The 13,699-nt window shown below is 44.8% G+C and overlaps 1 protein-coding gene and 1 non-coding gene across 2 annotated transcripts in view; one reads left to right on the top strand and one right to left on the bottom strand.

Moving 5' to 3' along the window:
• Positions 1–11,675, bottom strand: part of PHF20 (PHD finger protein 20) — a 142,705-nt gene extending 131,030 nt beyond the window's left edge. The window contains exon 1 of the mRNA XM_039227141.1: positions 11,620–11,675. The gene's annotated coding sequence lies outside the window, so the exon portion shown is untranslated. The remainder of the gene's footprint in view (positions 1–11,619) is intronic.
• LOC120228647 lies at positions 3,897–4,000 on the top strand. The gene has a single exon (XR_005527542.1). It is a non-coding gene; the product is annotated as a U6 spliceosomal RNA (small nuclear RNA).
• Positions 11,676–13,699: the final 2,024 nt, after the last annotated feature.

Genomic DNA, 13,699 nt, shown 5'->3' with positions numbered 1-13,699 from the left:
TTTTTATATATATAAACTGACATCTTCCGATTGCCTGTTTTATTACAGACACTATTCTATGTGCTTTATACAACCATCATCTCATTTAGAATCTATCGTTTAGGTTTGTGGTAATGATGATGATGATGATGATGATTCTTTTCTTTTTTTTTTTTTTTTTTTTACTTTTTTTGAGAGACAGAGAGGGCATGAGAGGTTTCAAAAAAATAGAGAGAGGCTCTCAAAAAACACAGCGCTCTGACAGGCACACAGATTTCGTATTTCATGAACTCACAGACCACAAGATCATGACCTGAACCAAAGTCAGATGCTTAACGGCTGAGCCACCCACATGCCCCAATTCTCATTTTTTTAATGAAAAAACTAAGGTTTAGAAAATAAGCTGTTAGGGCACCTGGGTGGCTCAATCAGTTGAGCATCCGATTCCATCTCAGCTCAAGTCATGACCTCACAGTTTATGGGTTTGAACCCCACGAACAGTGTGGAGCCAGCTTGGGATTCTTTTTCTCTGACCTTCCCCCACGCATGGGTTCACACTCTCTCCCTCCCTCCAAATAAATGAACTTTAAAAAAAAAAAAAAGCTTTAAAAAAATAGGAAAGTAGGCTGCAACTCTTGATCTCAAGGTTTTGAATTCAAACCGCATACGGGGTGTAGAAATTACTTAAATAAATACAACTTTAAAAAATTTTTTTCTTAGGGCACCTAGGTGGCAGTCGCTTAAGGATCTGACTCTTTATTTCGGCTCAAGTCATGATCTCACAGTTCGTGAGTTCCAGCCCCAAGTCAGGCTCCATGTTGGCAGTGCAGAGCCAGCTTAGAATTCTCTATCTCTTTCTCTCTGTCTCTCCCCTGCTTATTCTCTCATGTGCTCTCTCTCTCTCTCAAAATAAATTTTATTTTAAAAATAAGCAAATAGATAAAATATTGTTTTTAAATAGGAAAGTAGGCAAGCTTAGCAGAGGGGCAGTACCACACAATGGCTAGGTGCCAGAACTCTGGAGTAAGACAGCCTGGGTTTGGATTCCCAGCTCCAACATTTTCCAGATAACTTGCACAAGTTATTTTCTCTCTGAGCATCAGGCTCCTTATCTGTAAAACAGGAATGGTACCAGTACCAACTTTACACCTTGATACAGGTGTTGGGAAGAAAGAAACTACTTAGCACACGGCCTCGCTCTCAGAGTCCTGCTCTTGCAGCCACACAGCTAGATTCCTTGTAGTTTCAGCCTCCAAGATCTTTGCTCAAACAAGCTGATTCTTCTGCCCAGTCCTTCCACACTTCCCTGAAGGGCTTGCGGAGCCAGCAGCCCACTCTGACATTCTCCCGCAGCAGTCTGGCCCGCTCTCTGGGCCACAACACTCAGCACCCTACATTGAAACTGCAGGTCTCTGAATGATCTCTCACAAGGCCTGGAACACTCTCATTGGAACCCTCAGCATTCAACAAGCAGTGTCCTTATGTGGTGGTCAGGTGCTTGTTAAATGTCAACTTCCTCACTGCCAAAATGGTATTGAAAACAAGAAAAAAGACAAGTATCATTCCCCTAGACAGAGGTAGGGAGTCAAGGAGACAATCACTCAGAGGCTCCACAGGCAAATGTAGGAACCATTATTACTCTTTAGGGACAGGGGGAGGAAAGCAAGGCACAGGGAATGAGGCACCTGAAGACACACCACAATTTTGCTCCCTAGGCCTAAGAAAAGTTGCATTCAGTCATGGGAGCTCTAGTCTATAAATGTTGATAACTGTGGAGTGGGTTTGTGTGGCTTCCTTTCAGAGAAGGGGATCCTTTATAAAACATAACTAAGCTATTCTTACAGGACTCCTTAATTGAAATATCACTATATCACAAAAGAAAACTTTTTTTTTTTAATGTTTTTATTTTTGAGAGACAGAGACAGGGCATAAGTGGGGGAGGAGCAGAGAAAGGGACACAGTATCCAAAGCAGGCTCCAGGCTCTGAGCTGTCAGCACAGAGCCCAATGCAGGCCTCCAATCCATGAACCATGAGACCATGACCTGAGCCAAAGTTGGACACTTAACCAACTAAGTCACTCAGGCGCCCCAAGCAAACAATTTAGATATAGAGTCATTACTCCATGGGCCGTACAAAGACATTTTCCTGAATTACAACTGTTTCACTGCATATGGAGTTTTAATGACAAATATATTACTTAATAGTCAACTAATTACCTTATTCTTTAAATATTAACTTATATTTGTGGCATATATATGCATATATATATATGTATGCATAATGCATTTTTCTTTTTTTAAAGTAGGCTCCACACCCAATATGGGGCTCAAACTCACAACCCTGAGATCAAGAGTCTACCAACTGAACTAGCCAGGTGCCCATGGCCTTCATTAATACCAGGAAATGGCTAACATTTACATCGCAGGCTAACTCCTTGACAAATATCTTATTCTCAACAATGCAGAGAAGTTGGCAGTATTATCTCATTTTACAGAAGAAAAGGAGGCTTAAAGCAAATATTTTGCCCGTGGCCACCTGGCCAGGTAGAAGAGTGGGGCTTTGAAAGCCAGGACCTCCTCCAAGACCCACTATACTTATACTACTTTTAAAAGTAAGACCTTTGGTGGGGCACCTGGATGGCTCAGTCAGTTGAGCATCCAACTCCTGATTTCAACTCAGGTCATGATCTCACGGTTCATGAGCTCAAGCCCCACGTTGGACTCTGTGCTGACAGCAGGGAGCTTGCTTAAGGATTCTATCCCTCTCTCTGCCCCTACCCTGCTCGTACACATGCACATGTATGTGTGCACTCTCTCTCAAAATAAATAAACTGAAAAATATTATAATAATAAGGTCTTTGGAAATAAAAATAAATGAGGCCTTGGGACATCTGCACATTAATGACATTAAGGGATTACTATTAAGTTGTTCTGTGTAAAAATGAAATAAAAAATTTAAGTATCTTTCCCTCTTACAGATACTACTGATATAGTTAACAGATAAAATGCAACAAACAGGAAGAGATTTTAAAAACAATCTGTGAGAAATAAAACAATAACAGTATACACTGAACTCTTCACAGTTTACCAAATTTTGATAACCATATACATTAGGTTTTCTTACTCCCACTTTAAAGATTAGGGAATGAAAGGAAAGGGTAACATTTACTGATACCACCAATGATCAATGTGAGGCAGTTACAATGATACTTGAGGGAGGAAACAGAGGTCCAGAGAGGTTAAGTAACTACTTATGCTGGAAGTCAGCCTCCACTGCCCATGCCATGGTGAGAGGCCCAGGAGGTTTAAGCAACATGCCCAAGTTATGTGTGGTCCCAAGATAATGGCAGGTGATGGAACTCAAACTTGGGCATTTTGCCTCCAAATCCTGGTCCTTGCCACCACATCCCATATAGCCTGGATATGATAGGTGCCCTCTTTAACTATCTTGCCTTTCTGAATTACAGAAGTATAATTCTTATATAGATCACAACATAACCAATTTCCTACTCATCAAAGCACAATTAAGGGAGCCAGGGTAGCTCAGTCGGGTGAGCTCAAGCCCCATGTTGGGCTCCACACTGGGCATGGAGCCTACTAAAAAAAAAAAAAAAGCACATTGGACAGCATTCACCACTCCATGGGACCAAGAGACAGTCAAACAGCACAAATCAGCCACTCTCAGGGGCCTCAAGAAAAGGGAAAAGGCAGGCTGAGCTAGAAGAGTTTGGCTTCTACAACTGAGGGATGTTTGCACAGTCAGGAACAAAATCTGGGATGAAATGCCAAGGCCACCTCTATAGTACCTCAGTTCTGAGTTCCAGACTGCCACCTGTTTGATATTATAATTAAAGTTTAAGCAAACCTCTGGGGGGAAAAGTAAGGCATTTAAGTAAGTGTGTAAGAGCAATGGGATCATGCTCACTTTGGCAGCACACACACGAAAACTGGAACAATACAGAGATTGGCATGGCCCCTGCGCAAGGATGACACTCAAATTTTGGGCATTTTGCCTGCAAATCCTGGTGTTTGTGAAGTGTTCCATATTAAAAATAATAAAAATAAAAAAGAGTACTGGAATTGCAGGCAAAGAAACTTGGACTCCATTAGCCAAATGACCTCAGACAAGTTATTTAATCTCAGTTTCCACGTCTACTAGATGAGGATAATAAATTGTAAAGATTCAATAAGCTCCAACAGTGCTCAAATAAAATGCTGGCTATGTTTATTATTATTGTAAAATATCCACATTTCTAGGCCAGGTTTCCACAATCTAGAAATCCCAACACCTGTGCACCTGTAGAAGCAACAAAGGTATGTCAATCCACTTTGCCATGCACCTTTTCCACGTGGGAAAGAGACCTCTTAAAAATCAAGTCTTGGGGGGCGCCTGGGTGGCTCAGTCGGTTGAGCTTCTGACTTCAGCTCAGGTCATGATCTCATGGTTCGTGGGTTTGAGCCCCGTGTCGGGCTCTGTGCTGACAGCTAGCTCAGAGCCTGTAGCCTGCTTCAGATTCTGTGTCTCCCTCTCTCTGACCCTCCCCTGCTCACCCTGTCTCTCTCTCTCTCTCTCTCTCAGAAATAAGTAAAAACATGAAAAAAAATTTTTTTTAAATCAAATCTTGGGGCACCTGGATGGCTCAGTCAGTTAAGTGTCCGACTTCGGCTCAAGTCATGATCTCGCAGTTCATGAGTTCAAGCCCTGCGTCAGGCTGTGGGCTGGCAGCTCAGAGCGTGAAGCCTGCTTCGGATTCTGTCTCTCTCTCTCTCTCTCTCTCTCTCTCTGCCCTTCCCCGCTTGCGCTTGCTCGCTCTCTCTCAAAAATACACATAAAAATTTGTTTTAAAAATCTGGTCTCGAGGCGCCTGGGTGGCTTAGTCGGTTAAGCGTCCAACTTTCACTTAGGTCATGATCTCGCAGTTCGTGGGTTCGGGCCCCGCGTCGGGCTCTGTGCTGACTGCCAGCTCAGAGCCTGGAGTCTGTTTCAGTCTGTGACTCCCTCTCTCTCCGACCCTCCCCTGCTCACGCTGTCTCTCTCTCTCTCCTAGAAATAAATAAAACATTTAAAAAAAAAAATCTGGTCTCTACTAAGACAAAGAGAGCTTGAAATAGTCATCTTAGATGCCTGAGAGTCAGCCTTTAAAATCCTAGGATTACATTCCTGACATGGGATAATCTCTCGTCAAATCATGAAATCAAACCATCTTTTTTTTTTTTTAAGTTTATTTATTTTGAGACATAGTGTGAGCCAGGAAGGGGCAGAAAGAGAGAGAGAGGAGAGACCGACCCCCAAGCAGGCTCCACACTGCCAGCGCAGGGCCTGACTTAGGGCTCAAAACAATAAACCTCAAGATCATGACTAGAGCCAAAACTGACTGAGCTACCGAGGCACCGTTTTTTTGTTGGTTTTTTTTAATGTAAGCTCTATGCCTAGTGTGGGGCTAGAACTCACGACCCTGAGATTAAGAGCATGCTCTACAAACTGAGCTAGCCAGGCACCCACAAACCATCATTTTAAATCCTTCCCCAAAGTGCATGGATCCAGGCACCACCTCCCTTTCATACAAACTGCCCTATTTATGCTTGGTGACTCACAATAGGCTCCTAAAATTTTATGGGATTTCTGCAAGCTTGTTACTTCCATTATTTGGTCAAAGAAAGCAAAGAACATCTGGATATCTAGCCTAAGACCTAGAAAAGTTGTCACAGCATTATAAATCAGGGTTTCAATTTTTGGGAGGTTACCCTAAGTTCAGGTCAGTCAACAACCTATAAGGGGCAGTTGCTGAGATAGCTGAATAAAACAGGAACATCCTCCCTTTCTCTGAGCTTACATTCCAACCAAGGAGGCTCTAACTAAGCACACATTTTGGTTTAAAGAATGTTTATCTTGAAAACTGTAAACGTCCCCCCCAGTAGCTCCTAGAAAGGAAGGGAGGCTGGAGAGTTATAGACAACCTTGAGCCCTGATTTTCAGGCAGTGTCAGCAATTGCCTTTGAGGATAATCAGGTGTTCTCAAAGAACGGTTAGTTTTACTCACTGATGAAGTTACTTGAAATCTACTTATCCCCTTTAGCAATCTCTTTGTCTGAGGTTTTATGGCTGTGTCGTTAGGAAGAAAAGCACTTGGAAGTCATTTTTAAATAGTGTTTGCACTCAGAATACACTTTCAAATTACACTTAGGGAGTCTGAGCACTTTTAATGCCCTGGAAGAAGTACCAGGTAGCTGATTCCAACTGATATGCAAGACCTTTCGGGGAAGAAGACTAAAAGCATTACATCACACTTTCCTCAAACTCCAGCCAAAAGCAAACTACCTGCTTCATTTTTAAATTTCATTCTGCCTACCCTGCTAATTCAAAGCAAAAAAAGAAAGTTGGGGTGGGAAGGAGAAGAAAACACTTTTTTTTTTTTAAGAAAACACTTTTTAAATATATATCAGATAAGAAAACTTACAAACTTGGTTGTATGTAAACTACAAGACTCCCTCTTAGTGATTCAGGGATGTACCTAACACTGAAGGAACACTAAAGAACACTGAGAACGTTAGGAAATTCTGGTTCTTTTGGTTTTGGTTTTGGTTTTGCAATTTTGAATGAGGCAAAGCATGGAACTGGCAGAGGACATAGAGGCCGAAGTATGCTGAAGTTGGGTGTGAGGACAAGCTGGCTGCCTAGGCTAGAAAAGAGGCAGAGGCAAGAGTGACTAGGAGGAGGGAATGATTGGCAGCCTGCCCAACAGAGCACGTGAAGGAAATCAGATCTGCTAACAACAAGCTCCCACAGACACTGGGTTTCTAAGCAAGGTACTAACAAAGACTCAGAGCAGGGTAAGCCTTGGAGATAATCAGCCCCTCATTTTACAAATGGGGAGAATGAGGCCCAGTAGCATTAAGTGACTTGCCTGAGGTCTCACAGTGAGTGGAAGAGCTGGGACTAGAGCCAAATCCAGATCAAATCCGTTAGTGAAGAGGATCTGACATTCATGTGAGGGATGAGGGGGAGGGGGAGGCACAGGACACAAAATAGTCTAGTCATTCAGGTTTGTCCTGATTAGGGCCCAGAACAGGATCATTCTGGATAAGGCCATGACAGATGACAGCCAGGGAAATAGGTACAGTTGACATAAGACATTTAGGGAGGGAAAACACACTGAAACTTAGAAATAGAGATGTTGGTACAAAAACGGAGACAGCATCCCAAACATAGAATCCCCATGAAAGAATGTCACCTTCCCACCAGCATTCCCCTTTGTGAAGCTCTCACAGAGATAAGCCAGGAGCTTCTATCCAAAGTCCAGACACCTGCCTTTCCCACGCCCATTTCCAGACCTAGAAAACCAAGGACTCCTTGGAAATTCAAACTCCTTGGAAATTCAGATACCTGCTGACTTGGGGTATCTCAGACTTCCAACCCACAGTAGGATGACAAATGAGGAACTAGAGAGACAAGATGGCTAACTACTATATCAGCTCTGAAGTATTCACTCGAAGACTCTATGTCAAGAATGATGTTGAGGGGTACCTGGGTGGCTCAGTCGGTTAAGCCTCCGACTTCTGCTCAGGTCATGATCTCACAGTTCGTGGGTTCCAGACTCATGTCAGGCTCTGTGCTGACACGTAGCTCAGAGCCTGGAGCCTGTTTCAGATTCTGTGTCTCCCTTTCTCTATGACCCTCCCCTGCTCACACTGTCTCTCTCTCTCTCTCTCAGAAGTAAAACATTAAAAAAAATTTTTTTTTAAAAAAGAATGATGTTCACACGTGGAACACCTGGCTGGCTCAGTCAACAGAGCACTCACCTCTTGATCTCAGGGTTTTGAGTCTGAGCCTCATGTTGGGCACAAAGTTTACTTAAAAAAAAAATTAGGGGTGCCTGGGTGGCTCAGTCGGTTAAGCATCCAACTCTTGATTTTAGCTCAAGTCATGATCTCACAATTCGTGAGATGGAGCCCCACAAGCAGTGCAGAGCCTACTTGGGATTCTGTCTCCCTCTCTCTCTGCCCCTCTCCTGCTCATTCTCTCTCTCAAAATAAATAAACTTAAAAAAATTATGTTCACAATTAAGCAAGAAATATTTAAGCATTTAAATTTGGCAAAATACATAGAAATTCAAACTGACCAAGAAATTTTAGCCATGGCTTTAAAAGCTAAATGCTAGAATAACTATAATTAAGTATAACTCATAATCCTCAGAAGGGGAGCATGGCCTTGTAGAAACTTGAGGGGATATCTCTGGATAAAGTAGAAAATAATACCCCAGCAAAAGGCTAGCCACTATCTTTTTGTTTCCAGAGATATGGGTGGGCTTTGTGTATAGAAACCCACTACTCAAAGTATAGTTCAGTAACATTAGCATTACCTCGAATTAGAAATGCAGATACTGAGGTCCCACCCTAAACCTACTAGATAAAAAGGAGCATGTTAGCAAAGACCCTCCTTCCATAGGTGATTTATACCACATGCAAGTTTGAGAAGCACCAATGTAGAATACTTTAAAGATGCACTGTATATAGCGGTACCAAACAAAGTACCAAACAGGCATATTAAAGAGACAAAATACGTGCTCACTTTCTGTAATCGTATTTTATTAGGTACTGCTCAGACAGACTTCCAATGTTTTTTAATCAATTTGGTACTTAACTAACGACCATATGATCTAAATGTGGCATATATCTCACTTCCTGAAATAGAATACCTTAGCTCTAGGGCTTTCATGAATATGAAATATAAAACAGTTGTAGCTCAGAGCCTGGAGCCTGTCTTTGGATTCTGTGTCTCCTTCTCTCTCTCTCTTTCTGTCCCAACCCTGCTCATGCTGTCTCTCTCTCTCAATATTAAATAAAACATTTAAAAAATTTTTAAAAAAATGAAACAGCTTAGTTGTTCTGAAAATGCAATATGGTTAATTTTATTCAAGTTCCCACACTGAGTTCAGAGCACTTTTCCACAAGCCCCATTAATTCCTACAGGTCCCTGGGAGTATCATTAAATCCCCCAACATCCCCAAGAAGCAGGTGCTTGGCAAACATCCAATCTCCAAATGAGATTCAGAAGGACATGGTCCTGAAAATGCAGTACCTTCCTGCCTCAACCTGACAGTGTAGCTTCTCAGGCCCAAACTCTCTCCCCCACTGAGGCCTCATACAGCTGCACACTCAAGTACTTCCCAAAGGGAGAAAGGTCAGATGTATCATTATCCCATAAGCACTTGGGATTCCAGCTGTGGAGAAATTAATCCAGTTAGGGGTTCAGGCAGAGAAGCCCTGAATAAGATCTGGAAAGGCAGAGGATAATACAAAAGAAAGAACCTACTGAGAGGCTTTTAAAAGACAAGAGGTCCCAGATATTTGGAGATTTTAAGGTGGGGATTGGGGACAAGGCTTGGCAGACATATGAGAAAATGATGAGGAGAGATAAGTATCCATCCCCCACCTGCACCTCAGAGACAAGAACAAAAAGAGCAATGAAGAGATCCCTTTAAATGACCTCTTTTCTTGATAAAAGGAAGAAAGAAAGCCAAAGTAGGGAGGAAGCTTATGAGCTGGAAGCAAGACTAGAAGACTCTCTTCATATTTTTACCCCAATATGGGGGGGGGGGGAAGCAAAGGAGAACACAGTACCCATCTAACCAGAATCTTATTTTTAATTTTTTTTAATGTTTTGTTTATTTTTGAGGGAGAGATAGAGCATGAGCAGGGGAGGGCCAGAGAGAGAGGGAGACACAGAATCCGAAGACAGGCTCTGAGGTAGCCATCAGCACAGAGGCCGACAAGGGGCCCGAACCCCTACAGTGAGATCATGCATGACCTGAGCCGAGTCAGACGCTTAACCGAATGAGCCACCCAGGCGCCCCCATCTAACCAGAATCTTATAGGAAGCAAACCACCCGGATAATTAATAGTCCTGTGAACAACCAAAGAAATGCAAAGGGATTCCTTTCCAGTTTAAATCCGTGCTGGACTGTAAGGCAGTCCTGGACCTGAGGCCACCTCCAGCACAAGGAGTATAAAAGGGAAAATCTCCAACAACACCAGTAAGCAGAGCAATATCCAAAGGGAGTTAAAACCAGAAAAATGCAGAAAATGGGATAGGGCAAGCCAAGATAGAAGAGTTTCTGTTAGTAGAAAGCAGAAAGATAAAAGATAAAGTAGACACATATGCAGGCACCCTTTGGGAGAGGGAAATCTTCCCCTTGGGGGAGGGGAATTCAGGAGGTGTGACTATAGGAAGTGTGCTCAGAAAAAAGGCCACAGAAGCAGAGAAAGTGCTGTGCTTAAGAAAGATACTCATTCACCAAAGGAAGGAAGAGGAAATGGGTGCCCTGACCAAACAGGGAGACCACCTAAAAGGGAAATGGGGTTCCAAAGAGGAAAGGAAACTGAGGAATGAAAATGTCTTGGATAGCAGGAAAGCTTAAAAGGATAGGAGGCATGCTAAAGAACCAAGGATCATGGCCAGGGAATGAGAGGACTTAGAAAAAAAATGTGTCCCCTCCGAGATTTAAGAAGCATCAGGAAGGTGGCTGCACCCTGAGAGCTGTGTAACCAAAAGGGGTGGATTCTGTACATCTTGAAGGCACCGGAAATAAATACACTCAGAATGAAAACCAATCTCTCCCAGGAAATAAGGTAGTTTAATTTGAGGAACTCATGAAAATGGGTGCAACCCCAAGAATACAGTAACTAGAAAAAGCAATGAATTCCTTTATTTGTGCAACTGCAAATATCTACCTTTACATTTCAGGATTTGGATCGCACCTTTTCAGTAGACTCTGGAAATGAGATGCACCCCCACTTTTGAAGGGCTGGGGAAAAGAAGTGACCCCCGAATTTAAGAAATCTTGGAAAGCATGTGGGGCCTGGAGAAGGGGATTATTCCTTGGATTTATGGGACTATAACTCCCAAAACGTTGGTTACCGGACCCCAGATTTCAGACTCAATAATGGGGCAACCCCCAAAATTTGAAAGGGAGTGCATATTCAGAACTGTGGCTCGGAAAAGGGAGTGACCTCCCAGTTTAGGAGGCGGTGCTTGGGAAATGTGGTATATCCTCAGTTTGAGGAGCTTTGGAAATTAAGATAAACCCCAGGGCTGGAGTTTAAGAAAGGGGGTGCACCACATTTTCTAAACTACAGAGGGGACACTCCCATAGTCACAGAGGCTTGAGAAAGGGGTGTGCGCCTCAGAATAGGATGAAAGAGTCAATAAAAGAAAACGCGTTCCCAAAGCACAAGGCAACAGCAAGGGATGGTGGTAGAGCTCTCGGGGGCCACACAGCTAGGCTCTAGCCCTAGCCCTTACCCCCCACCCCCAACACGGCCCGCTCCGCGCCCCAAGCCCGCACCCCGCGGCCCAGCCCCCTCGAGCGGCGCTGATTGGCCCCGGCCGCCGTCATTCCCTAGGGCAGCCCTGGGGATTGGGCGCCGCTCGCACGCCCGCCACGCTCTCAGCAGCGGTCCCGGGGCCTCCCTCCGGGCTGGGCGAGCGGGGCCGGGACGGGAGCGAGGCCGGGCAGGGGACCCAAGCAGCGGTGGCGGTCGTCACCGCTCCCGCTAGCACAGCGCGCGCACGGCTCGGGCCCGGCCCAACCCGGCCTCAGCCAGCCGGCTTCTCCTCGCCGCGCCTCGCCGCGAGCTCACCTCACAGCCCCGCTCCGGCTGCGCCGCTCCAGAACCAACCGACAGAAGGACTCTGCGTGCTGCGCACCACGTGACCCCCGGGACGCGCCCAGCGTATCCCCCGCCCCCCACACACACGCACCATCGCCACCACCGAGTGACGCAGCGCCCCAGCTGCCCCGCCCTCGGCCCCGCCCCACTCGATCCCCGTGGCGACGGCTCCGGCGGGCCACGCCCACTGCCCTGACGCGCGGGAACCAGGCCGGCGCCCTGGTCCGCAGCACGAAGTCCGCACTCAACCAAAACCACTGAGGTTACACGAAGCCTGGGACTGGACACTATCCATCACCTGTTAATTTTGCCTCCTAAATGCATCTCGAAGCTTCTCACTTTACTCCATCCCATTGCCAACACTCCAGTCTAAGCCACCTCTCTCTTAGATGATAGTGGTCCTCTCCATCCCATTACCCTCTCTCCTTACAATCTATTCTTCACACACAGAGGTGGAAGCTTTTCAAAACTCAAGTGTAGGGGCGCCTGGGTGGCTTAGTCGGTTAACCGTCCGACTTTCGCTTAGGTCATGATCTCGCGGTTCGTGGGTTCGAGCCCCGCGTCTGGCTCTGTGCTGACTGCCAGCTCAGAGCCTGGAGCCTGTTTCAGTCTGTGACTCCCTCTCTGACCCTCCCCTGCTCACGCTGTCTCTCTCTCTCTCTCTCTCTCCTAGAAATAAATAAAAAAAAATTTAAAAAAAAAAAACTCAAGTGTAATCACAGCCACTAGCGGCTCAAAGCCCATTGCCCACTGTTCTTCGGATTGAAATCTTAATCTTCACGGTAGCCTATCAACCAGGCCCTTCAAAGTCAAAACTAACCTACCTGTCTGAACCTAACCTACCTGTCTCACATTTTCTCACATCCTGCTTTCCCAACATTCTCTGCTCGAGCCAGGTTGCTTGCTGCCTCAGGGTCTTTGCACTAATACCTCCTCCACTTTGCCTCATTAACTCCTAGTAAAGGATTTCAATGGCTGGGGTGGAAAAGACCTGTAGTTTGCCTCTGGGGAGCAAGATCAGAGTTGCAGCCACGCCAAAAGAGTATGAAATGTTTTCCCAATGGATTTGGGAAGTCCCAAGGAGAGGTGCTAAACAGTTGTTATTTATGAGGGCAATGAAGACTTTATTTTACATTGGAAAGATCAAGCAGCCAGACTGCACTTTGTAAAATGTAAATCCAACTATATCACTGTCCTGCTTTAAACAACCAATCTAGGGGCACCTGGGTGGCTCGGTCGGTTAAACATCTGACTTTGGTTCAGGTCATGATCTCACAGTTCGTCGACCTGAACCAAAGTCGATGCTTAACTGACTGAGCCACCCAGAACCTGCTTCAGAGTCTGTGTCTCCCTCTCTCTCTGCCCCTCCCCCACTCACAGTCCCTCTCTCTCTCTCTCTCTCTCTCTCTCTCTCTCTCTCTCTCAAAAATTAATAAAACATTAAAATTTTAAAATAAAAACAGTCTATCCATTCATCTGCATTCTTCACCGTTGCTCGTCCTCTGGCCACACTGACTGTCAGTTTCTATGGCTCTCTAAGTTTCTTCTCAGATCTTGGGTCATTGATTAAGCTATTGCTTTTTGCAAAGCTGACTCTATCATCATGCAGGTCTCGGTTTATCATCTCCTCAGTGAGACTCTCTCCAGCTATGTTATCTGGAAGTGCTTCCCTCCATCAAATGCCTGCCTCATGACAATTACTCTCTGCCTTATCACCATTCATTTTCAACAGAGCACTTAACACAGTTTTAATCATTTCATTTGTTCTCTTGATTGTATTTGTCTATTTCCTATATTAGAATTAGGGACTATCTTATATCAACTGAATTATCAAACCTGACAAATAACAGATATTCAGTGTGTATCTGTGGAAGAAATGAAAGGGGAAAAATGACACTGAAAAAAAAACTAGCAGATACTTCTCTTGTTGTGCCCGATTCGCGAGTCCCCAGAGACCACCAAGGAGCTGACACCGACGCAAGTACAAAAGGGTCTTTATTACAAGCTCGAGCAGGGGCTCACCCACCTACCAGTGTAGTGGCAGCAAGGT

The sequence above is a fragment of the Hyaena hyaena genome, unplaced genomic scaffold (genome assembly GCF_003009895.1).
Source record: "Hyaena hyaena isolate Hyena2069 unplaced genomic scaffold, ASM300989v1 scaffold_25, whole genome shotgun sequence".
Taxonomy (NCBI): Eukaryota; Metazoa; Chordata; class Mammalia; order Carnivora; family Hyaenidae; genus Hyaena; species Hyaena hyaena.
This window is presented reverse-complemented; position numbering and strand designations above follow the sequence as displayed.